This window comes from Ambystoma mexicanum, chromosome 7q (genome assembly GCF_040938575.1).
Source record: "Ambystoma mexicanum isolate Mex_15411 chromosome 7q, UKY_AmexF1_1, whole genome shotgun sequence".
In the NCBI taxonomy this organism is placed as follows: Eukaryota; Metazoa; Chordata; class Amphibia; order Caudata; family Ambystomatidae; genus Ambystoma; species Ambystoma mexicanum.
In genome coordinates, this window is record NC_090941.1 from 261,529,880 (window position 1) to 261,557,714 (window position 27,835).

Here is a 27,835-nt window from a genome sequence, read left to right on the forward strand (position 1 = left end):
TTTCCTGGCTGGCTGCATTTGTTGTACCAATAATCAATAAGGGTAATCATCAGAATCCCACTAATTATTGTCCAATCACTATTCTGGACACCAGTTCAATAGTCTTTCTATCTCTTGTTCTCAAACAGATTGATTCTGGTCATCAGTGCCTGGCAGGATGGATAGTCACTAGTGTGGATATTGAAAAGTGTTAGGCACTGGACTTAATGGTCTTCTGCTCCCCCTTCTAATCGAGCAATCCACTGCAAAGCATCTTCCTCTATATATGTATTGCCTTCGTTGACTTATCTAATGCATTTGACAATGTCAACAGAGCCAAACTATGGAGAACATTTTCAGACAGGGGTATGCCGGTTTCCCTTTTAGGCATAGTGGTCAACCTACATGCCAACTCCTCTTTATAAATCAGATTGCACATGAGTAGCAAAATATCTGGGAATACACCTACCTCTGACGGACTTGTTAAGGAATGTGTCCTGACCCCAGAATTGTTTAACCTATACATCCCTGATTTGTTTTCCTTTTTATCGAAGGTAAATTCTTTTGATCCCAAACTCAGCTCTACTTCCTTTCACTTTCTGGCATATGCCGATGGTCTAGTTCTGTTGATAGAACTCCAATTAGTTTACAGAGATCCATTGGAGCCTTAGGGAACTATTGTAATAGCAATTACATGTTCATCAATATTTCTAAAATAAAGATAGGCTACTCAGAAGATTGTGTTCTTTAATTGGCATATTGGTAGCACTCTCCTAGATGTGGTAAAGGAATTTACTTTATTTGGGATTTCAGATCTCCTGTAAACCAAGCATCCTTTTTATATACATAACATCTTGAGCCAAAACGTTTTTTTGTTTTTGAAGCCCAGATAAAGGGGCTGAATTGTAAGTACAGTCATTTGTCTGTCGTCGCCAACATAGGGTAGTTACTACAAATACATTATTTGGGTCTGAATTGATATATTTAAAGGGCTTACATTGGAACGTTTAAAGGATATATCCTGGAAAAGATTTCTTGCGCTACCAAATTTCACCCCTTACGTTGTGGCCAGGTTTGAGTTGGGGCCTATGTCACTGATTGATAGAATTAAGTGCCATAAAATCAAATTATTTCGGAACATTTGCAACATCCTGACACATTTTGTATTCTCTTCATTGAGAAATTCTCTTATGGACGGAGACTGTGAATTTCTCAAAGTCAGGGCAAATACTTGTGATTGAATTCAATCAGATTTGGGTGTAACCAGGGAGATCTTAATTGTAAATTCACTTAAAAAAAAAGTCATTGTGGAACGCAAACTTGTGCCAAACTGTTAACCCAGTTTTCTCTTATAGGTTTTTTTTGGACCCAGCCTTGATGGAGAAGAAAATAAATTATACTCATACATATCTAATCAAGTATCCATTGAAATGTGTACTCTATGATTAAACTTGCTTAAGTCTCACAAAATAATTTGATGTACAACAGACCTAATGTATGAACTATAACATTGCAGGTAGTGTCAGTCTTCATGTAGTATAGAAACAATGGAACACTGATTTGTGCACTGTGCTAAGTTGCATGAGCATTTTGTTTCAGGCATTATGTCTCAGTATACTAAATTTTTTTGGCAACCAATTTTAAATGGGCACCAGATATCTTTGATTATTATGGCAACAAATTGTTTAACTAATGAGTTACATGTAAACAATTCTTAACTTTAATTAACTTTAATTGTTTTATTAACTTTTAAATGAATTGTGTTGTTCTATATTGTTTAACTGCTCATATTTGTATTTTGTATTCCATATGTTATATTTGTACATCTAAGAAATGGAGTGAAAAGTTTACATTTATCTAACTATATCACACAATAAAAAAAGAAGAAAAAATAATACTTATGAAAACTGCCTAATTACCACCATCCACAAATAACAACTTGTAAAAAGTGGGGATTTTACAGATCTTCTTACTATATTTCCACTGACATATTTTTCCAATTATTACTGCCCAAAACACGACATTCTAAAGAGATATATCTATGGAATATACTTACCTTTTTAATGATTTATTTAACAGTAGAATGCCACCAAAGTAATACTCAACAATCACACACCACAATCTGGGACAAGAAACAGTATGATTTTATCTTAATATTTCATTTTATTTAACATATGTAATCACTGAATTAAAGTTATTTTCCTAACTTACAATGCTGGGAAGTAACCATCAATACTTTAAATGTGTGCAGACAGCTTATCTACAGATAAGAAAACAAATCCTGCCTGTGGATTTCTCACTTATGTTTTTATTCAAATTCACATAAACATTCACAAATGTAAATGATGTTTCTAGACAATGGACTGGAATACTTATTATTTTCTTTCTAGAAACAAATTCACATTAATTTTTAGAAAGATTTATTTCAACAATCTACAATAAGGATTATATGTGTCTACCGTATACCCACCATCTCTTGAAATCAAAACGTAAAGTACTTCTCAGAATAAAGTTGGAAACAAAACAATTTGCTCAGTTTTCTCTGCAACCATGAACAAGTATTAGCAGCAGAGAATATGTTGTTTCGATGTAGCCAAGATGTTTGGACTGTTTGCTATGTTTTGTGTTGCAGATCTGTTCTCAAACTATTGTAAGGGTTTCGGTTTCTCTGGAAGCCTGTTATTTTTGGAATGTTGTGACAGAAGGGCCCTAACTCTCGCTATCATCGTGAAATCAACTTTGCCCTCATAATTCGCCTTTTGAAGGGAAATCTATACTGAAGAAAAGTGCACAAAAAACACCCAAAAAGTGCCCATTTAAAAACAGATATGTAACCTGCAGCCTGCACACAGCATCTGAAAAATGGAACATGCGAGGGAATGTGCAATGTTTGCAGCCCATCTGTAATAAGTGTATACCTCCAAAGTGACTGATAAAAACAAGAAAATAGGTACTTTCAATGAAATGGAAGAATAGAGCAATTGTTTGTTAATTGGAGGATTGTCCGAGCTGAGATGAAAAGCACAGCATGTCACAGGAGAGAAAAAACTAATCAGGGCCCTGCATTGTGTATATGTTCCTGTACAGGATTCAAAATCAGCTTTATATCAAGAAATATACAGAGATATCAAAAATAGGTTGTGAAAGGATGTTGATTGCAAGGTGAACGTTATGATGTTGTCTTGTTTTGAGGAAATGTAAATGCAATGGCTTGCTTTTCTGAGAGAAAAGTGTGAACATTGGCTTTAGAAGCTCACAATAACATGTTATGAATTTGCTTGTTTCCTGGTCCACCTGCCTAGGTAAAAAATAACAAAGGCTGCACATTTACAGCTTCCTTCAGCCACCAGGTATGTACAAATGTACACTAGACATACAATAAAGTGGCACCACGCAGTAATCTGAACTCCCCAACAGTAAGCTTTTCTAAGGGGAAGGACAGTGCAAGTTGAAGGACTAGGAGTCAGACTGAAGTGATACAAAGTGGCTGTAATGACTCGAGACGGTGGGCCTTGTACACACATATACTTACCAGCAGCCAAACTTCAAAGAACTTGCACCAATACGACTAGGTTTGTCTGGGTCGGGAATGCCGCAGGCATGAGCTCAAAGAAACAAACAAGATAGGGCACTAGATGTTTTGTTACCATAGAGAGAAACTGGAGATGTCATGCAATACTTTGGGAACAAGAAATAAAAAAATACCTTTTGAATTTTGCACTGGGAATCAGTTTATCGTTTGTAATTTCTGTTGGATAGTCCCAGAGAGTTTTTTTGTTCAGGTTGAAAGGCTGTATCAGCTGAATGTGAAAGCCCAAATTGCATGACATTGGGCCTCATTTCAAGTGTGGCGGTCTGGAAATGAGGGTACCGGTAGCTACGTACATATATACTTTCCTGACCGCCACACTACAACTCTGCCGGCAGGGGCCATTGCGCCCGAAAGGTCTGACTTCATGGGAATGGGGCCGATCATTTTCTGGCGCCTGACTTTCCGATCAGCCAGCACTTATAATGTCCCGGTGGCACCAGGAAATCAGGTGCCGGAAAAGTGTCACAAGTCCAGCGGCAACCCGCCGGTCGCACACATGGGTTACTGCCAGACTCTTAATTAGTCCCATTATGTTCATTATATAAATTAGGCAAATGTAGATATAATTGCACAGAAATTGTGTGCTAGTAATTAATGTATCCTAGCATACATGCCACCAAGCCTGTTATTAGTTTACATGCAGCAGTGTTAAGTCGCCTGTCTTGTAATTTGATTTTCTGGAATTCTGTTTGAGATACTCACATGTCTATTGGGTAGCAGAGAGGTGGTTTTGTTTATTTCAAACACATAGAAATATGTAGGAATGTTCTGATTTAATTTGGTTTCCTATAAATTGGCAAGCTTATCCCAAGCTCTCATACACTGTTCACTTCATGGTGGAAGCGTGGTCAGGATAAATTATTTAGTTATTTGCAATCAAATCAGATGTAACACCTACAAAGACTTCAACTTATTTTTATTTGGGATTAAAAAATACTGAATGATGGATGATTATTTGGACAAATGTCCTTCCTCTTACATGTGTAGACAAATCTACGTTTTAGACTTAAGCTATGGCACACCAACGATGTGTTGGCTAGACAAAGACAAATATCAGAAGAACAAAATTACTGTCAATTCTGTTTAAATACTCTACAAAAAGAGACTCTTCAACATATTATAGTCGAATGCCCCATGTTAACTCTGAACGACAAGTGTTTTTTAAAGACCTATTTGACATAAACAGTCCTTTGGACTCTGATCAAATATGGCAACTAATCTTCTCCAGTACAAGACTAGCAGTTGGGGTTGCGATAGTTCATTTTTTGGACATAGTCTTAACGAAATTAGAGAGTCAATGAGTCATGTCAATATTTTAAAGCACAGTAACAGAATTGAAATAAGTTTTAATGAGCGATGTAACTGGAATGCAATGCATTGCAAATGTGTCAATGTTTTAAAATGTTCTAAGATGCAAAAATCATGTTTAACAATTATGTGAAAGTTTGTATGTGTCTCTTTTTTGTTGTTATTATTTGAAATGTTGATTTTATCAACCAACCAAATAAATAAATACAAAAATATTTAGTTATTTATTTATTTTAATTCTTATAAATGCACCAGATCCCTGAAGGCTTCAAGGTGAGAATATCCCCAAAAAACGGACATAAAATCAACAAAACAAAACAACAGCATCAGGAATTAACAACTCTAATATACCAGGAAGCGTGAACCAAGGTGCCGTGAAAAGGAAGGTTTTACTTTTTAAATTAAATGTCCATATGGTGATGCATGTGCTTTAAATGTTTACTTTCATGTTAATGCCATTTTAACGATTAAAGCAGGAATTTAATAAATTCCTGATTTGCGTATGTTTAAATTGATTTAATTATTTCTAAGTTATTATGAAATTAAATTGACCTTATGGTCAACCCTGTGTGTTTTGTGTCCCACGTAGGCTTTTGGAAATCAATAATATTACATTAAGGGAATCCCAGGTTCATAAAAATAATTGTATTCAATAAATACATGTTGTATTAAAAGAAATCCTACAATTAATGTATTGCAATCATTTTATTGACTATGGCGGACAGCAATCAAAGAACATGTCATTCCATGTTTCATTCTGAGGTGTATAAGGCCAGCACCTATCCCATATTGCAGCAGGAAAGCCCATTTATAATGATCCTACCTATGGTTTACATTGTATTTGTAAATTCCCAAACACATACACCTTGCAAAATAGTCCCCTTTTCAGTCTTATAACTTTTAACAATACTTTTAATTGCAATTTGGCATATAATTAATTCATTGGAAAGTTTGCTAAGTCACCAGGGGATGTCATTTTCACTAATTTTCTGTCTTTGAAACGTTGAAGAAATGTAGAAATACTAACTGGCTTCTAGCAACTACGTTAGGTAACTCTATCTTTCAGTATGTCCACTTACTCCCAAAATCTCTTAATTTGGTTTGATCTTCATAAAGGTTTCTTCGAGCATGATTTCCCTATCATTCCATCTCATTCTGATCCAAATCTTCTCCATTTGTTTCCAGGCAGACTGGCTTGCTTTTCTGTTTCGCAAAAAAGTCTCTCTTTTTTTCTATGTGTTCCAGTTCATATAGCCAGTAAACTCCATCAATGCAACATTACTTGACCCAGAATGTTGGATTGAACAGACCCAATGATAAGTTCCATTCACATTCCCTGACTCCCTGGGGCCCTCATCCATTGGATGAGATATACACAATTCGACAATCTGCAGTTGTACATTCCTTGTATCTGCATTGTTTGTTTCAATGGGGTTGTTATGGCAGATCCTGTGCAGCCGGGTAGGTATTATGTGTGTCTCCTGACATTGCACGGGTAAATTCCAGTTCTTCTTTGCTATTAATATGGCAGAAATGTACTCCTGGTACTTGCATAAATACACCATTGCTAACCAAAAACAAACAAATATGTGTCACTATATCACACAGGATGTGCACACATGTTAAGATGTTTTAGTGATGACACCATTGAGCACAGAACCAACACTGCAATCACAACAACAAAGTTAGAAGACAAGCCTCCATTAATATATCTGATCAAAATCTATTCTATTCAACATCACTTTTCAGGATACCTAATGGGTGAGGGCAGTGCACACCAATAAGTAAAATCGCGAGTGTGTTTGCTCAAATATTTGGCACTGATTACCGAGCATGAGACACACTCAGATAACAGTAGACAATGGCAGGCAATGACGGAGTTAATGTTATTCTTATTTTACAGTGTCACATTGTATACACTGTAAAATAATATTAATCCATATACTTCAAGTTTCACAATGGATTTCTGACTTGCATTCAGTATGGCAAATTCAAAATATGTAATGCATTTTTGAATGATGTAGTGTGTTGAAGTCATTCCACATGCTATTTTCAGTTACTGCAAATTTGGGCACATATTCTGGAACAACTGTTTTTGAAAATTGTGCATGAAGGCAATATTCCTTGTTCATTGAGGAGGGCGATGTTGATCCCAGTATTTTAAAAGGGTGACAGAATAGACCCAGACAATTATCGTCTTGTACCTTCAAAAATGTTTGCAAGGAATTGGGGTTGGTTCCCACTGGAAAAGGCCTGAACCAGAATGGTCAAAAAAGAGCAATTTGCTCACAATGGTCAAAAAGCCTTCAAGTCATGTAATATCAACTCGTTTGCAGTTACCAAACAGATCGACAAACTCACCCAGCTCACAATCGGAGGAGAAAGCAGCCAATTACAAAGACCAGCTCTTCACAACAACGTTCTTGCTGCAACCACAATTGCAATGGTACCGTTTGTAAAACTGTACGAATCAATAAACGACTCCCTAAAAGACCAAGGATCATTACTGATAACACTGAACTCGAAGCTTACTGCTTTGGAAACGTTCTCTGAGCAAATCCAAAAACAACTTGATTATGAATCTGAAACCTCCCTTAAATGCAACAACAGGCTCAGCGACATTGCAAGACACGAGATTGCTGGAAAATCTGAATTGATGCAAGCTGTGATCGATTGTAACAAATGGATGGGGCACAACCTCTACAACATGACCTCGAATGTAGCATGTAGTTCCATCAGAATGCAGATACAAGGAATGTTGAGAGGATTACCGCCACAGCCGCATGATGAAACCCAGCTGATGCCACATATGACTCCCAAACAGAGAGAATAAATAATGTCATCATGGATCAACTTCCTATAACCACGAGTGAGTTGCTGGTCATTCAAGTAGCCTCGTGCAACCGCTGGTCCTGCCAGAAGTTCATGTCCTGATTAGAACCGACGTCTCAAATGAGATTGTGGCCACACAAATCAATGGCCCTCCAAAACTTGCGGTCAGGAATATAGAGACTGATGTTGTCATTAAGACTGCAGCGTTGGGCCAAAACCACCTACCACTGGTATTACATTTAAAGTCAAATGGTCCCAATGTGCTGGGTAAAAATCTAAGGTTTGACATATTCTCCAAATGGACTAAGCTCTCTACTACCAACACGGTGCCTAAGGACCCAGGGACGTCATTTCACCAAAATGCCAGGGGTAGCGGAAGTGACATCACGTGACCCTTGACCCCTGATGACATCACATGAAATTATGTCATTTGACCCCACCCCAAAGTGATATGGCGGGTTCCACCCGTTGACAAAACAGGAAGTGGCATCACATAGCATTGTGCACTATGAAAAATATGGTTACATATCACTATAATGTGATGTACATTTCATACAAGAATGGATCACCATATGTATCGTTAAGATCAGTCTGTATAGGCCCATATTACTAAATAACTGTGAATGTAAGCAGATGTCCATGACCATATGATAATGATGTGTTATTATATAGTATTTACGCTTAACACTATATATAGAAAGAATATACACCCAATATCACCCAACCTGTGTTGGTACTCATGTATCGACCTCAGAAGGATGAAAGGCTGAGTTGAGGCATTTAAGAACAGACTAAATCAGTGACTCACCACCTGAAGTGTGCCTGACATAAACCTTTAATGAGTCTAGCAATTATTGTATAGAATTCCAGAAAGACACATTATTTGGTATTCCATTTTTTTTCCATTTATTTTTAGGTCGCAAGGGAGACCTCAGAGGTCGCAGTTGTGACCTCTGGTGACCCCTAAATGAGGTCCCTGTAAGGACCGCACGCCAAACAGTGCCAGTGGAGCATCTTTAGCTGAGAAAAAAAGTGTTACTATAAAATCTAAATCCAACCGGTCAAGACGTTTTATAAGAAATATGAAAACTCCACTGCCAGTGCCCCTGTTCAACCGCAAGGTTTCCCAGCTCAAACCCAAACACAGCGAAAAGGACATTGAACTACCAAAGTTGCCCCAAGTATTTGAAGTTGGTAACGCAAAAAAAAGACCACAAATTGAGATAAGCAAGTCTTCTAGTACTCACTCATTTAAGACAGACAACAAACCTATCAACCTACTCGATTGAAGACGATGATTGGACCAGCCCGGTAGCTCTTCGCCCTCAAGATGTTGATCTAAGACATACTCCTGTTGTGGGAGTATCTAGACAAACTGCAAGGCCACAAGGGGCATGTTCTGTTTCACCCCAACAGTAGTTCCTAAAGTGATGAAAATATTCAATGGCCAAAAGTCTCCAGCAAAATGAAGGAATGCAGCGGACGAAGGTGTGGAAAACTCCATCGCCCTAAATTCAGCAGTGACAGACTGCGAGAGCAGACATTAATGTGCCGATTTTCCCGATTCCAAAACAGAAGGAAAAATTGAATCATGTTGAATTTTACAAAGGAGTTCACCCCCTGAAACTGAATCTGAAACTCACTGTGGCTCAAGCCGAAAGTCGTGGAACTAGACCTAGGAAAGACCAAGAAATACCAGCCAAATGAAGAAGTGCATTGAGTAAACTCTGCCTGGAAAATATAGCCTGAGAAAAAAATGAAACAAATTTGAATAGGTACAATGTAATGAAATTGGTGCATTGTGTCCCAACGCTAAGAACAATATCATCAGACGATATCTCGATTGTAGAATATGTCTCCGGAAGTAGATCTGATTTTGTATATCTACATTTTAACTCAACTCTGATTGAGAATACTCTGATGTCTACGGGCCAGGACCTGCTGTTTTTCAGTTATGAGTTATCACTGTATCTCGACATAAATTGCAGCATATCTCAAGCATCTCAATCTTATAAGCTGCCAGACACAGGATTTCAAGCAAGTAACGATAACAGACGTATCACACTCATGAACAAGATCAAAGAGAATGATTGCCGTGGCAACAAGAAAAATACTAGAGAAGTCTCTCCTCGAAGAAAATCAGCCCCGATAATGAACCGTCGAACGAGCGACCATTAGCAACAAAATTCTGATTCCCACCACCACTGCTCGTTATTATCATGGAATAGACGAGGATTTAAACATCTATTTTGTGAGAGTGGGATAAGAAAGGACTGCTATACATTTATTTGTCTTCAAGAGATATGGCTCGGCGACCTTCCACTAAGTGACCGATATATGATTCTGATGAATGCTGCCAACAAAAACAGAACTGGTTGTCCGTTTTTGGGGTTTGATAACGATGATTAAAAAAAACAGAAGCTGGGACGTGGTATGATCATCAAACCCGAATCTATTTGCTCAAGCGACTGTGCTTCGCGCAAGTCTCCATCAAAATCTAGGAATCAAATATATCTCCGTATTTTAAATGTCAATTGGAATCCGGCAAAGATCCCAAGCATGAAAATGATTAACTCGGTAACGCTGATAATCAAATGTATTCTGGAGTTTATGAACATCCACATCTTAGTATGTCGAGACCTGAATGTATCATGGTTTAATCAGTTTGGCCAAAGGATTGACTTAAATGCAATGCAACATAACCAAATGCACTCCCGTGCTAAGCATTGGGAAGTTTAAATCCTCACAAGGATCTACAAAATGCAAAACGGTCAGGTCATTGCAGATATCCCGGCCAGACCCACGTGGACCGGTTTGGGCTGTCAAAAAACTTCAGACTATATTTGGGTCTCATCAAATTTGTCATCACTGATCACAAAGCTAGAAGTCCTGAAAACCCAACAGAGTGACCACAATGCAGTGGTTGTGTTGTGGCTAGCTGAGTCACCTTCAATAACCAACAGACACAGCTGCAAGCTGCTGGTTAACCAAGGTCGAAATTGGCTAAAGCTGAACAAAAATGTGATCATGGAGGTTGGATAAAAAATGTTCCATACAATGTGACCACACAATATTGGTCAAGACTATGCACCTTTGTTGGAGCAATATCAGTCAGTGCAAGGTGGGTTTAAATTTGATCTGCAATGCAACAAATACCCATTTATTCAGAAGCTGGCTGTGGAAAAAAAGAAAATGGAAAAAGACATTAGAGCTTTAAAAGTGAACATCACGCATGAAAGTACACTGGCCATAAGACAGCGCTGACAAAAGTACTGAAATTGGCTCATTTCATTTAAACAAATTTGAGACCAAGAAAAAGCAGAAGGAAATGTTAAAATCTATTCATGTTCACCATAGAAGAGATAAGCACAAAGAGCAGTAGGCGACCTTCATAGGTCTACTCTTTGCACAGATTTCCACGACAACAAGAATTCCATCTTCTTGGCAATCAGTGGTAGTTGTGCCCGTATTCGAAAAGGGAAATCAATCGGATCCCAAAAACTGCCATCCGATTGCACACCTTGATGTCATCGGCAAGGTGTTTGTATCTTTCTTACGGCAAAGAATGTGAATGTGGGCTGAAGATGCAGGTATCCTAGATTGCAGACAAACCAGATTCACAAAAGGAGTTGGCGTCAAAGTGAACTTAATGATGCTAAATCTGCTTAAGTTAGAAGCCATTAAATAGATGAAAAATCTATTCCCAGCCTTTATAGATCTTAATCAGGCATTTGACAGTGAGAATAGAGAGACCTTATGGTCAAAGCTTGAGAACTGGAACTGTCCTGCAGAGATTCTACAACCAATAAAATTGTTACATACTAAAACATTGATATGAATCAGACTAAATGCAGAGGGAGACCTTACCGCTAACATTTCGACAGAACTAGGGGTTGAAAATTATGGCATTTGGAAACAACCTCGGAAAAAGAGGGCACAAATTCAAATGGTTCGGTGCTGAGGAATTATGCTTAATAAATCTATTAGAGAATCAATCTGGATTCTTGACTTAAAAAATAGAATAAAAAAGTTAACACACCAAGGCATGAAACTAAATGACGACTACGGAAAATGTACCATCAAGCCGGTCCTAATGTTCTATTGTCAGAAAGTGCTGGCCACACTACATTCCTTCCAGTCTAAGGTGGCATTTCACACTGGAAGGAAACACTCTGAAATTGTTTACAAACTCACAATCAGAAAATCCCACTCCTATAGTCCAGAAAGATGACAAATCAGCTCAAAGCCTGGCTGATATTCAGAAGATTGGAGAGCTGTTGTTCATCCCTATTCAGTTAAATGAAGGGAAGGACTCTGTTCTCGCCCAAGTGTGTGTGAACAACGGTGAGAGCTTCATCAGCAAAGCCATGTACCATAAACTCCTAAAAGATCCAGCCATTCCCACATTTAAACTGATAGACAAATGGGAGATGGACCTGGAAACACCCAATTCCAAACATCTCCTGCCTAGCAGGTGTATGCTCAAATTTTCCATAGGCAACAAGAGCATAGTCCATAATTGTTGGGTCGTGCGAGATGTCCCTGCTGCATTTTACTTAGGCAGTGACATTCTCAAGAGCTTTGCCATTAGCTTGGACCTAATGAACTTCAAAGCCTGGTCCCGATTAGCGGGTAATCCCATGGACTTTTATGACCCAGAGAAAGCATTTAGGTCAGCTCAATTGCTGCTGTATGCAGTTGAAATTCAGATTGGAGAGGAAGTCACCATCCCAGAACGGACCCGACAATTCTCACTGGAAGTGAAATTTAAAAGAGGGCAGAAACGGAAAAAACCCTGACGCCTATATACAGCTTAATGCCCACTTCCAACAGCAAGGGTTGGGGGTAAACCCAACACCACTAGTCAACATAGAACATGACACCATTCCAAAAGAGGTGGATAACAGTGACTTAAAGAGTATCGCTCTGGCCGCAGGCACCATTATTGGAATGGCGGTTGATGACTGACATTTTTCCATAGATTTAGGTAATTAACTGTTAGGACCAATCCTCAAGGACTGTTTTTACAGTGATAGGGACGATGACGCAACACTAGACAGGATAGTCATCCGGCATGGGGGGACTTTCCTGGTGCACACTTCCTGCCCTTATGTTAAGGACGATGTGACCTGTGACTTCAGGAGGGATGAGGTGATCTTCCAAGTCTGCGAGGACTGCCTTCCCCACCTGAAGCCAGCAGTCCAAATCAGCACTTTGACCAGGGACTTCTCCACCCAGCTGGAGGAGACCGATGAGATAGCAAAACCGGAAGTCTTTCCAACTTCAGGCAGATGGTTTTATTTTTTTAATTATTTTTTATTTGTATGGCGCTAAAGCCCGCAGCCATCAGAGCGCGTACCAAAAACACAGGACATGTAGTTACAGAAAACGGGACAAAGTGTGGACACCTATAAGGTCGTTTCGTAGGGTACTAAGAATAGTGGTCTAGTCAAGGTTTATTTGAATAGTAAGGTTTTTAAATTCTTTCTGAAGTGTATATAGTTGGTTTCCAGCTTCAAGTACACGGGCAGTTAATTCCATTTGTGGATGCTTCTGCTCGGGAATGCCTTGTCCAAGCCATTCAGATTTTTAGCTGGGGTAGTCTGGAGAACACCTTTGTTAGAGGATCTTAAGTTTCTGGTTGGTTCATGCCACTTGAACTGTTTTTGCAAGTACGCTGGGGCTTTTCCATAAAAACATCGGTGGACCATAGTGAGGGAAGATAATTCTCTCTTCCATGGCCATCCAGTGTAGATCTTTTCTATCGCCTGTAATGTGTTCTCTTCTTGACCTGCCCGTATTGTCCTAATATCATTGTTCTGAATTACCTAGCATTGCTTCAGGCATTTATTATTTGCTCCAAGGAGCAAGGACTTGCCATAGTCGAGTCTAGACAGTATTGTTGCTCTGGCTATGGTGATGCTATTCTTCTGATCGAGCAGGGGTCTGATTGTTTTCAGAAGTTTTTTATTGTTATTGGCAGTTCCTTTTTAAGTATGCTGTATGGGCCTCGGCTCCTAGTGAAGCTTGTAAGTAGACTTCCACCGTCTTCACTTTCCCGGATATAGGAATACTGAATGCGGAGTGTGGATCCAAAGATCATTAACTCGGTTTTGGTACCATTAAGACACATCCAGTTGTCCTTCATCCAGCCATCGACGATGTTATACATGGTCGTTAATTTTTCACTGCCTTGTTTATAGTCTCCACTAAGCTCGAAGACCAATTGAGGGTCGTCGACGAAGTTAGTGAAGAATTTCCCATTTGAGTCATCATAGTGCATAGGCATTGCATATACAGATTAAACAGTAGGGGAGAGAAGCTAGCTCCCTGCGGGACTCCACAATCCACTGGTTTAGTGTTGGAGGCCTTGTTTCCCCAGACGATCCTAGATTGTCTGTCTTGTAGAAAGGAGGATATCCACTCTGTTGCTTCTTGTGAGCAGTTTCCTGAGATTTCTAGGGCCTCTCAGAGCCTCCTGTGATCAAGCAGATCAAAGGCTGCTGAGAGATCCAGTAAGATCAGAAGGCCTGATTTGCCCATGTCCAAAATACCTAGCATCTCGGTCTGCAGATCTAATAAAGCCGATTCTGTGCTGTGACCTGTCATAAAACCCGGCTGTTGGTGGTGCAGCAGGTTGTTCTCATCCACATAACTCTGGAGCTGTTCGGTGGCTTCCTTATCTAGTATTTTCAACAGGAAATTGCAATTTGTTATAGGTCTTAGATTTGCAGGATCCTGTTGATCTAGTTCAGGTTTCTTTGGCAATGGAGTAACCGTGACTGTTTTATGGTAGGTACAGTTTGATCCATAAAGGATGCGTTTACCATTCTTCTAAGAAAGGGAGCAAAAGTATCTGGGTTTTCTAGCATTAGTTTTGGTGACAGTACATTTTTTGAGCATGAAGTGCATCTAGTGTTTGAGAGCGTTTTCTTCATCTCTTCAATTGTTGTGGGTCTGAATTGAAATCTTGGAATTTCTGATTCAATCTTACTTTCAATTGGTTTGTCCTGAGTCGGTGAGCTATGGTTCTGGCAGTAAAGGATAGTCTCTCTGGACTTGATGATTTTGTTTTGGAAGCCCATTTGGACTTTCTAACAATCTAATTCTGTTGGCTGAAAAGGTGGGGTGAGTGCCTTAGGTTATTGATGGATTTAAGAATCTGGAAGAATTTGCCGGTGGAGTTGGAAGCGGTGCTAATAAGCTCATTGTAATGGTTTTTCTTGAGATCTATGAGTTTGGTCTTGTACCTGTGGTCGGCATTCTTCCATTTCATTTTATTTGTTTCTAATGGTTCTTTTAACCATTTCCTTTCTTGATTCCGTTTTTCTTTTTTGAGTTCAATAGCATCGGCATTGAACCATTTTTGATGGTTTATGTTTGACCTAACCTGTTTATTTTTTAGTGGGGCTTGGAGATCAAGTAGTTCTTTCATGCCTCGGTTATATATCAATATGATATTTTCACATGAATCATCATCTTTAATTTTAGTTATAATTTTGTCCATTTCTTCTGATAGCATAGTGCTGGTGAATTTTTTTCAAGTTCCTATCAAGTACTGTTTTTTGTTTTAAAGTGAGTAGAATTTCAATTTTGTAATGATCTGTCCAGATGCATGGCTAAGTTCCTAGCAGCGTCGCTTCTGAGTTATTTTTGATTATCCAATCAAGCTGGTTCCCAGTGACAGCAGTGGGACTTTATTGATTACAGTAAAGGTACAATTCTCTAGTTCTTCCTCTAGAGTGATGGCCTGTGGGTCGTTGTGATTGCCCCTCCATCTATTAATGTCACCAAGGAGTATGGTCTCCGTGTTGGGTGATTTGAGATTGTTGAGGATGGTGATTAATTCATCATTGAATTCCGATATTAGGGACGGTGACCTGTAGATGACTATTATGTTTGTGCAGTTGTTATGAGTAGGTGTCAGTTTGAGATGGATAACCTCACAACCTGTGTACTGTATAGGGGCTGCAAAGATTTTGAGGGTTTGTTTAGCGATTATCGCCACTCCTCCACCCTTTCCAATGTCTCTGTTTTTGAAATAGATATTGTATTTGGTTGGTACTGCAATATCAATGGTGGGGCCCATTGGTTCTTGTAGCCATGTCTCAGTTAGACATAATATGTCTAGCCTCTCATCTACGATATAATCGTGAATTTCCTGTGCATGTTCTGTCAGTGACTTGGTGTTGAGCAATGCAATTTTGAGTTTTGGATAGTCTGGTTCAGTTAGATTATGGGTCTCTTGTAATTTATTTGTGTAAGGGACTGTTGTTGGTAGGGTGCTTTCATTCAATATGATGTTTGATATAAGCAGGTCAGGTCTGGAGCTAATATAGTCTTGGACCAGCCCTTGGTGCTGTAGTTTGATTGCCTGGGATAATAATTCACTCAAATGAGGGTATCCCATACCTGTGGTTTAGGTGCCAGAGATGGCTTTTACACGGTGAATCCAGCAGCGTTTCGTGCCGTGTGCCGTGGGACGCCGTGGACCGGCATTGACCGGCTTCATTGCGTAAGCGCCAGCGCTGAAGCACCTGATGTTTCCTTAAAGCGACATACAGGCACTCTGGGAACGGTAGTTCCTGGCTGCGTGTCTGTGTGACTGCGTCGGCAAAGGATGCCGGATATCACAACAAAATGCAACAATTATGTTCCACAATATAAACTTAACAGTTCTATTCAAATGCAGCTCAAATCAGTCTGTGTTTCAATAAAATGCTAACATATATTCAAGATTTTGTGGTTTCAATTTCAAATCCTAGCTTCCTAGTTTAGCAATTAAAAGCACCTCTGTTGATTCTAGGTGCTAATGTCCTTAGGTGGCAGATTTTCTAGTTTCAAATACACGTAGTAAAAATAGCAAAGCAAAGTAATTGACAAATGCTGACAATTTCAATACGGTGTGCTGCGCACTGCTGCTTCTAAGCCTCCTGGGGTAGACTAACCTTGAAAGAGGTCAAGTAGAAGACAGTAAATTAGAGGTCCGCCGCGACCGGCGTAGACCGCTTCAATGCGGAAGCGCCGGCGCTGAAGCACCTGACGTTTCCTTAAAGTGACGTACAGGCACTCTGTGAACGGTAGTTCCCGGCTGCGTGTCTGTTTGACTGCATCGACAAAGGATGCCGGATTGCACAACAAAATGCAAAAATTATTTTCCACAATATAAACTTAACAGTTCTATTCAAATGCAGCTAAAATCAGTCTGTGTTTCAATAAAATGCTAACATATATTCAAGATTTTGTGGTTTCAATTTCAAATCCTAGCTTCCTAGTTTAGCATTTCAAAAGCACTTCTGTTGATTCTAGGTGCTAATGTCCTTAGGTGGCAGATTTTCTAGTTTCAAATACACGTAGTAAAAATAGCAGAGCAAAGTAATTGACAAATGCTGACAATTTCAATATGGTGTGCTGCACACTGCTGCTTCTAAGCCTCCTGGTGCAGACTAACCTTGAAAGAGGTCAAGTTAGAAGACAGTAAAATAGAGGTCCGCCGGGACAGGCATAGACCGGCTTCGTCGCGGAAGCGCCAGCACTGAAGCACCTGACGTTTCCTTAAAGCGACGTACAGGCACTCTGGGAACGATAGTTCCTGGATGCGTGTCTGTGTGACTGCGTCGGCAAAGGATGCTTGATTGCACAACAAAATGCAACAATTATGTTCCACAATATAAACTTAACAGTTCTATTCAAATGCAGCTCAAATCAGTCTGTGTTTCAATAAAATGCTAACATATATTCAAGATTTCGTGGTTTCAATTTCAAATCCTAGCTTCCTAGTTTAGCAATTCCAAAGCATTCTGTTGATTCTAGGTGCTAATGTCCTTAGGTGGCAGATTTTCTAATTTCAAATGCATGTAGTCAAAATAGCAGAGCAAAGTAATTGACAAATGCTGACAATTTCAATATGGCGCACTGCGCACTGTTGCTTCTAAGCCTCAGACTAACCTTGGTTGAAGAGAGAGTCAACCTAGCTGATGCCTGTGAGACTCTGGAGCAAAAGCAAAAATTGAAACAAGTTTTCTTAGATTTTCAAGATCTCTTTGCAGTGGACTCATATGACTGTGGTCGCACCGACATCCACACAACAACAATTCCCATGGACCCTGGCTTGACTCTAATGTTTGTGAAGCAATATCGCTTGCCTCTCGCATCAATGGAGTCCCTTACTGAAATAATTAAGAACCTTGAGTCCTGTGGGATAATTCGTCCAGTCCACAGCATCTTCAATAATCCGGTGCTGGGGATTTTGAAACCAAACGGCCAGTGGAGACTCTGCACTGACCTAAGGGAGCTCAACAAACGGGTCCATACTTCCCGATGGCCTCTTCCCTATATTGACCAAGGGCTGGCCCAGATCCAGGGGTCACAGGTATTCACTGCAATAGACCTGACCAATGGGTACTGGACTGTACCTGTCAGTAGGGAGGACCAATACAAGCTGGCCTTTAATTTCGGGGGGCAGTTGTACACATGGACCCGGACTCCCTTCAGATACATCAACTCTGGCAATGAGTTCAACATTTTTCTACGCAGGCCCATGCCCGACCTGGTTGAAAGGGGTAACCTGGCCTATGTAGATTATGCTTTAGTCAAAAGCTCAACTGTGGAGGAACACATAGCGGAGATCCGTTATGTCCTGACACAGTTGAGGGCTGCCGGAGCAAAACTCTCCTTTTAAATGGCACAGTGGTGTAGAACCTGTGTCATTTTCTTGGGGCATGAGATTACTCCTCAGGGACTCTGTCCCCAGGAAAAGAAAGTGGAAGCACTCCAGAAATTAAAAGACCCCACGTTTCTGCGGGAACTAAGTAGCCTCCTTGGAATAACTAATTACAACAGAAAGTTCATTGAGGACTACGCAGAGATCACAAGACCCCTGATCCATTTGTTGAAGGGGGGGATCAAGTGGGAGTGGTGTCCAGAACAAGCCGAGGCAGTAAGACAGCTCAAAAGAAGCCTCTCACAAGCGCCTTGCCTAGCTTAGGGTGTCAAAACCAAAGAGTTCTTCATGTCGACAGGGTTCTCAAATACATGCTTGACTCCAGTATTATATCAAAAGCATGACAAGGTCAATAAAATAATCTCCTATGCGAGTAAAAGTTTATCCTCTGTGGAGGAAAAATGCAACGATTGTGAGAAGGCACTCCTGGCAACGGATTGGGCATTGAAGAATTACCGGCCATTTATCCAGGGGGAACACATCATAGTGGAGACTCCACACCAACCTTTGCAATATCTCCAAAGTGAGATGCAATGCAAGGCTTTCCTGTGGAGGTCAGATATGGCCAAAACAAGAAGAGTCCTCTCGCACAAGATCTGGCTGACTTGCATGATTGTGCCAGAGAAAACTGTCTCGAGGACGATAGTCTTAAAATCAAGGACAACATGGAGGCATACCTTAATTCCCAACACAAAGTCTTTGAAGAAGACAAGTGTGAGGGAATGCCCACTGTCTATGTGGATGGGTGCTCCTACCACGCTGACAACAATGGGGAAAAAGAACTTGTGGCCGGCTTAGGGAATGCATGAATGGGTGAATGATGCCCCAGAACCCACCGCTGGGTACAAAATCACTCCCCGAAGTAGTCCAGTGGCAGAGTTGATGGCTGTGCATCAAGCCATCCTCACTGCTGTCCAACACCAACTCCATGAACTGGTCATAATCACAGATTCGGTTTATGTACGGAACTGGTTCGTGGAGCACCTGGTTAACTAGAAAACCAGAGGCATGCTATGTGCTAATAACAAACCATTGAAACATGGGAAATTAATCCAAAATATTGATGATCTGGTCACCTCAAATGGGATGACCATCTACTGGAAAAAGATCAAAGGTCATTCTAAGGTAGAGGGACCAGACAAAACTAGAAATGACCCAGCTGATCAGCTGGCCAAAACCGGAGCCATCCAAGGGGATCTACTTGAGATTGAGTCCCTTTTGGGGGAAATCCAGGTCACTGCTATCACTAGGTCCCAGACAAATGCTCACAATGAACTCTCAACTGCACAATGGAGTAAGGAGACCCCAGATGCTGATTTGATTGCGGCTCAAAAAGGGGATCCAATAATTGGTAGGTTTTATCTACACATTGAGGACCCTGCAAACTTTCCCCTGGTGGATACCAATTACATGGGGAAAGAGGACCTCAGAGTGTTGATGAAAAGTCCAAAAATTTTCCAAATCCAAGACGGTTTGTTGGTAAGGAGATCCCTAGCTGGCCATGACCAGTGGGTGGTCCCCACCTCATTCCGAAGCCTGATGCTAAATCACGCCCATGATGCGGCCACAGCCGGTCATCGGGGGTTTCATACGACACTTAAAATCTTGAGAGAGGTTGCATACTGGCCACACATGGGGCAGGACCTTGACCAATTCTTGAAGGGGTGTCTTGTGTGTGCACAATTTCAGCCAACATCACTCACACACTGTGCCCCTCTCCAAAAGAGGGGGATGACACTGGCTTGGTCAGATTTACCAGACGATTTTATCGGGCCCGTGATTCGCTTCTCTAGGGGGAACAAGTACATGTTGACTGTGACATGCTTGTTCACTAAAGGGGTGGAATGTCTCCCGGCTCCAAATTGTAAGGCAGAAACAGCAGCTGCCCTGATGATCAACCACATCTTCTCGCATTTCAGACTACCCCAAAGGATCGAGTCAGACCGAGGTAGCCACTTCACTAGCGAAGTGATGACAAAGATGTGGGAGATACTTGGGGTAAAAAGGAAACTACACATTGCCTACCGGGCAGCCTCTAGTGGTGGAATTGAGAGATACAGCAAGACAATTGTGAGCATATTAAAAACGTTTGTGGCAGATTCTGGGCCAAGTTGGGACATTCGATTACCTCTTGTCATAATGGCCATCAGATCTACTCCTTCTTCGGCAACTAAAATGTCACTGCTTGAGCTGATGACTGGACGAAGGATGTTGCTTCCCCAGCATCTGCTCTACAGAACCCAAAAGAAGACCTTGATAAATTCCTCCACAACTCATGAGTATGTTGAGAATCTGAGAAAACACCTTCAACATGCTTTTGCCTATGCTCAGCAGAATCTAGAAAGATCTGCAGACAGAATGAAGACCCACTATGACCTTAAGACAACTAGAAAAGAATACCAAGTAGGAGACCGGGTATACTAGCACAATTTACAAAGGAACCAGGCCACACAGCACAAATGTGTTCCTAGCTGGTGGGGTCCTTTTGAAATTGTAGACAGAATCTCACCAGTCGCCTACAAAATCTGTATCCCCAAAGGCAGTTTAACAGAAGGGGATGATAAGTGGGTCCACATCAACCAGCTGAAGTGTTGCCATCATAGGCATACTCAGCAGCAACTAGAGGATTCCTCTGGAAACCCAGAGGGGGACATTTCAGCTCCCTAGAAAATTCTGACTGGAAAAACCATTCCATCTGTTATACTAAGTAATAATTATAAGCGGGAAAGATTGTCATTTATATGTCAAATGTATGCCTCTGCCCCACTACATGAATAGTGGTGGGGAAATGTCCACAAATATGCTCTGTTTTGTCATCATAGACTGAAACCATGGATGCTAAGCACCAAGGAGGATCACTCAGGGTCCGGAAGGAAAGACACAATGGGCCCGGGGCATCGCTCCATACTCTCATCCGGAACCAGCGAGGAGAACTTGTCGATCCACCACTGATGGGAGAAGCAGACACATTTTTCAACTTGGACTAAAAAAAGAAAAACTGATCCCAATCTCCCGGCTTCCCCTTGACGGGCGGTCAAAAGTCAAATCGTGAGGGGGTGCTTTGTGGGATGTATTAACCCACTTATGCTCCGCCCTGCAGCATCACTGTGTCCTAGTGGTGCTAGAATCATCAAAGTGGCCGCAAAACTCCTATGTCCGCCAAAACCAATGGAATTCACGCTCTACAACACGAAAAGATGGGTGCCAAATCTACCGTGCATGTTGTCAGTGGTGGAACGGAGACCTCACTCCTGAAACATGTCATTGGGCTGCCAAACGAGTAAAAATGGAGCCTGCATGAAAAGCAGTGCTGGCTGAAAGAAATCCAAAATTGTGCATTTTAAATCGTTTTCTTGGTTGCTGAAAATACAGAATGCTGGTCCAAAACACCCACAAACATCCAATCTTCTTGCTGGGTGTCACATTTTACTGAATTCAAGAAATCATTGTGAAATTGCAATATCCTGGAAAGCTGAATTGGTCATCAAAACACCCACAGCACAAGTTTGCCTGACTGTGGGACCTGTCAAAATATGGGTGCAGTACCAGCAGCCGTCTGTATGACAGCTGTCAGTAGTTTTCATCATAAGGATTTAAACTTGTACACTGAAATCTAATGTCTGAAATCTAAGTGACCTGTTATCAAGAGGAACCTAGGTTGTAACTATTTAAACTTCATGGTTTAGAGTCTGGAATCAGTGTTCTAGCTGCTTGTTTGAAAATTGCAAGTTTATTTAAAAAAAGAAAAATTTGTAACAGAATGACATTTAAAGTAAGCCTGACTCCAAGCCAAAACCACAAACAACTTCCCCCACACAGCCGGGCACCTGCCTTCTGCTCTCTAGAGCAGGAACTCACATTCAGGTGAGGTGATGATTAAGAGGGCAGGAGCACTTCGGCTGCTCTGGGAAGGGCACATTGGACTTCCTCCCAGGCAAGGAGATGCTAATCAGGAAGGATCGTAAATGGCTTCTGCCAGAAGGAAGGGGCAGAAATGTATCCTGAGCTGCAAGAAGGAGAAGGAGGCGGGGACAGACAGCCTTTTGTTGATTCACAATGGACAAAAAGCATATTTCTAAAAAGACTGATAATTCACTGTGTACAATTGGAAAAAAATATGTAAACCCAGGACTTCTAACCTAATTTTTGGCTGCACATTCTAAGAGGAGCCAGAACTCTGTGTTATGTTCTGGGAAGTAACTGTCGAAATTGTGGTTTTATACCAAATGTAATTATGTCAAAAGTATGAAACTTCACACGCTTATGCCCAGATACAATGTGCACAGTTGTACACATTTTTGGATAAACTAGATATTGTGTTCCGGCCCAAAAGGGCAGAATTCAGTCAAAAGCCAACACAAGATCCTACAATGACGGGGCTTGGAAGAGCATTTGCTCCACAAAATATGTGATCTAGATAAGTTATTGTTATAAATTTTGCAAAATTGTAAATATGTATTATACTAAAAGTAGATTTCATGTTCAAAAGCCAAGGGGAGGATTCTCTGACTCATAAAACCACATCATCATGGTGACACCCTGTTTTCTCCTTCAATCAAGGGAGAGGGGAGACTCTAGCCTCTAGACAGCCTAAGGGGCGCACTAGGGATAATCCATCATTCACACCCCTTTACCATATGCATAAATAGAGAAAGCTGAGGACTTAGAATCACACACAGATTCACCCACTACCCCGATCCCGGAGAAGCACCCTGAAGTAGATCCATCAATATTCCTTGCTCCAGACTCCAGAAACTTTGCAAGCAGAAAGGCCCATTCCATTAGCTGAACCATTTTCAAATAGGCCTTGAGTTTCCAGAACTAGATTCCCACCACCAAAGGGGAACATCAAACAAAACAGCCGGGCTGTGCTGTAACTGCTTGCCTGCCCAATAATTATCTGCAGAACCAGGGCAGATTAAATCCAATCCTGTGCCGTGCTGTGCCATGCTGGCCGATCCTGTCCAGTCCTGTTGTGCAGTGACCAGAGCGCCTTGCTGATTGCAGACCCTGTCCAGTCCTGTGTGCCTAGCAGAATTCCTGTCCAGAAATCTTGACTGACCAGAATTCCTGACGGCAACCATATAAAGCGGCTCCCATTAGAATTTAAACAATTTCAGTGATTTAAGCCATATTTAGTGTTTTACCTATTCCATTCAAAGCCAACTTTAAAACCATTGGGCAGTTTGCCGATCAATTCTGTTTCTCTCTTGTGTTTGCTGGGGGGAATTGGGATTGACATTTGTTTGAATTCTGCATTCCTGAAACCTGTTCTCTCTCCTCCTATATCTCTCTACATTGCATATTGGGGGGGTTGAGGGGTGTGCAGGGGGAAATAGTAACCACATTGCCATTTGATCTCAACACACACCCACACAAGTATTATTTCTGTGCTGCATTGTTTTTGCTCATTATTACTCCTTGTGATTAAAGAGATTGCTTAGTGTGACATCACCTCGTTGGTGATTATTGTATGCCCATTAAAAATAGTGCGATTATATTGTGAATATATAAATAAATATTTAACTTTGCAAACCAGCCTGATTCCTGGTTCTGTGTGACTGGGGGTGGGGGTTCCAAGAGAGGCATGATATAAGTGGTACATCGTTCAGAATAAAAGAACTTTTAGACACAAATAAATAAATAAGGATTTCAGTCGTGCATTACACGCTAGGCATTGACTTTGTGGTAATCCCCCCATCACATTGCATGTCAATTGTGCTGCGAGAATAGTCTGATGGCACTTGTACTCACCCAATATCCAGGGCTGTTTCCCTCTGTGCTTATTCAGGATATCCTGGAAAATGTGGGTTAGGACACGCTATGCAGTGTGCCCATTGTTGTGGAATGTGTCAGTGGCCAGGAAGTGCAGGATTGACACAAACATTATCAGCGGTGCTATGACAGTCCTTCTGTTGATCCTGCTTACAATGTAATCCTGGATCAGGGTCAGCAGCTCAACAATGTTCTCCCCATTCCGCTGGTACAGGTTGAGTAGCTGGCCACCTGTCAGGGTCCAGTGTGAGGGCCTGACCTGTGGAATAGGCACTTGCCTTGCATGGTGTCTCCTCCTCCACTTCCCCCTCTCCCCTGCTTCCTGTACTCTATGTTACTCTTCCTGCCCCTGCAGTTCAATGCAGAGCTGGAGCAGCTGCATGTCCATGTGCACAAAAATCAGTGTAGCTGATGGGGTTGAAAAGTGTGTTTGGGGAAGGTGTGTCCCTTATGTATCCCTCCTGGGTGAATTGGGTGCACCTGTGTCCTCATTTCCATCACATGTAATCATTTTCCTTGACCTTTCCGGTGGAGGTAGCTCTGCTGTGTTTTTGGCGGTTTTACCTTGCAATTTTGGCAACGGTATTACGGCCATTTTAACAACCTGTAATAGGATTTTAATAACATTTTGGTACCATCAGCAGTACTACCGTCTTCAGTAATACCATAGATGGTAATACCATTGACTGTTATATAGTCAGTGGATTTTCCGCCGACTGTATTACCGCCAATGGTATTAACGTTAACGGTAATACTGACGACTTGTCATTCGGCAGTACACGTATACCGCCGGACTCGCAATGACCACTCATATATTTGTTCAAAAATAACTTCCTAAAATGGATGGGTTTTTGTGTCATGTATTTAAATAACCTTCCAGGGCCAGTTAAGAAGCATATTCCAAGGCCCTAGTGTCCAGCTGACAAATGCACAAAGCCTACAAAAGACACAATTTGAGACTATCTGCCGTATGGCGAAATAAAATCTTGATCTTCTGGCACGCAGTGAGAGAGCGGCAGGATAAACCGACACTCCTTATCTCAGTGTTGGTGCTGCACTGTTGCCTTTGTTTTAAGTGGCCCTTCTGTTTTCTGGGGATGCAGTCTTCTACAGTAAACGCCCTTCCCAGGATTGATCCCATTTTTCTTGCCCCTTCACAAATAGGCTCCCTGAGTGGCAAACTGAATATCTAACACATCCTTAGTGGCCGTATTCAGTGTGTTCCCTTGTGGTCTGTTTTGATTGTGCTGATTCGACCACACAAACAAGGTAATCCCTCTTCCCAACGTGTGCCCCTGCCAAAAAAGGATACACATTTGTATGATAGACGAGGTCTTACAGCGCACGTGCTGCACCTTGAGAGCAAATGGTAACATGAGCCATTTGTTGTGTAGACAATATTTCTGTACTATGATGTCTGATGATGTTTATATCTGAAATCAAACCTTAATTCTGGGAAACTGTTCTGAGAGGGATTCATCCTTATACATACGTATATTTCATAAACTACTGACATTTAAGGGTTGATAAGTATTTCATTTAGTACTGCATCGGCCAGTGCAGTGATCTCTGACTCAGTAACTGGGATTCCACAGCTGGAGTTCTGGGACGCATGCCTTTTTCTCTTGTGACATGATGTTACCACAAGTATGAGCACCGAAAAGTAACAGAAAATGGAAGATTCGGAGTGGAGTTTTTAAAGATGACTGCCGCTGTGCTTCCCGTTCCAGCAGCAATGTTATTTCTGCAGGCAGTAATACTTCCAGCAGTATTACTGACTTGTGTGCCTGTGGTAATGGTACAACTTGCGTGATGTTGGCAGTATTACTGCCCGATGGTCGTTGCCAGTGGTAATACTGCCAAACGGTATTACCATTTCTGCAGGGGGGGTACTGGTCATCACAGCGGTCATCCCCGCTGTAACAGTGATACTGCCAGGATGGAATTACTGCCGTTTTAACAGCAAACTCGTAATGGCCCACATAGTGTCGTTACTTCTGATAGTTTCCTTGCAGTGTTGTAAGCTTTTTGATTAAAAGATGTTGAAATGTTTTTCCTGAAACTACATTAGCAAATGTACTTCGAGCATGTTTTATGCTTTCTTTAAATATCATCTCTATGTCAGTAAAATTGGTTCTTGTGATGGTACAGATAAATAAACATGTTCCTGAATGTGAAAATGAGAACGTAATTACTGATAAAAGCCAACTATAGTCTTCTGCTCTTGAAAAGAAAAGCTGACAGCTGAGAAATAATATGTAATTTCGAATTAGCATTTCCTTTGTTCTCACAAAGTGCTTTTTCAATGTGCATTTCTTTTCTCGCATACATCCTTATTTCAATTCTTTTATATGCATACACATTTGTTACTATTTTGAAATAATGTTTGCTGTTTTCTTTTACTGTAACCACAGTGTGAATGGATGGGAGCTCATTATCATTCTCCAGGCTAATCATTTCTTGACAATGTAAATGTTTAATACACAACAGATATTTTGCATATAATGTTGCAGTAATGAAACACATTAATTGCACTATAAAAATAACAATTTGGTAAATATAATAATACTGTCTAAATAGAAACAAGGGCTCATTTTAAGAATAATAAGAATAATTGCAGAATTGGAACTACATCTTTTAAGACTTTGGCTACTGTGCATGTCCAACCGGATGTCAGAAAAATAACGTTGGCCTATTATTTTTTAAACTTCTCAACTTTTGAAGGGAACAAGTTACGTTTTCAATTTCAAATTGAAAAAAGTGTTATAACAGTCGAAATTTACTTGACACATTTGTTTTGCACTGTCTAGTACAAACATAAACCTGCTGTGAAACTATGTGGCTTTTGTAGGCAGAACGTAGTGGGCAAGTGGACATGGAAATTACAATTCATGCCCAAGCTCCAACTGCAAAACCCATGAACATGCCTTTGAACAGAAACATTTGTTTTAAAGCAGGGATAAAGCTGTTCCACCTGCTTTTAGCAGCACTTTTTTGTTCCATGGTCTTCGAAAGTTAGCCCCTTTGTAGGGAATATTCTAAGGGTGCACTGGGTACTATCTGCAGGATTCTGTTCTAACAAAGTAAGGGAAATAGGCAGTGCATCAATTTAAAGGGAAAATGCACCAGAAAATGCAAAGCTTCATGCATCAGTGTTGCTCACCAATTTCCACAAAACGGGTGCACTTGTGAGATGAAGATAGATATATGCTTTCAGGAGAGACAGCACCCGATATATGGCTCAGAGTTTTCCACACATCAGAATCATTACCGATTGCAACGTGAAAAGGTACTCAAAGCCGAACATAAGGTTTAAAGAAAAAAATATACCTTTTTGCTTCCTGCTACATCTGAAGACAAGACAATTCATATCAGAGCATTAATATTTAAATTTGTAAATAAATATGTCAGAAGTACTGATAAACACAGAAGGAAACTTAGTTGGCATTGAAGAAATGCGTATTAATAACTGCTGGAGTGGGCAGAGCCTACACTGATTCCATATGGGAATTCAGGACAAACATAGACCCCCTAAAGCACTTAAGGGGGTGTATATCAACCAGGAAAGCAAACTATCCATTATTTGATATGGTCACATGCAAAGTGTTCCGAATTCAACTCATGAG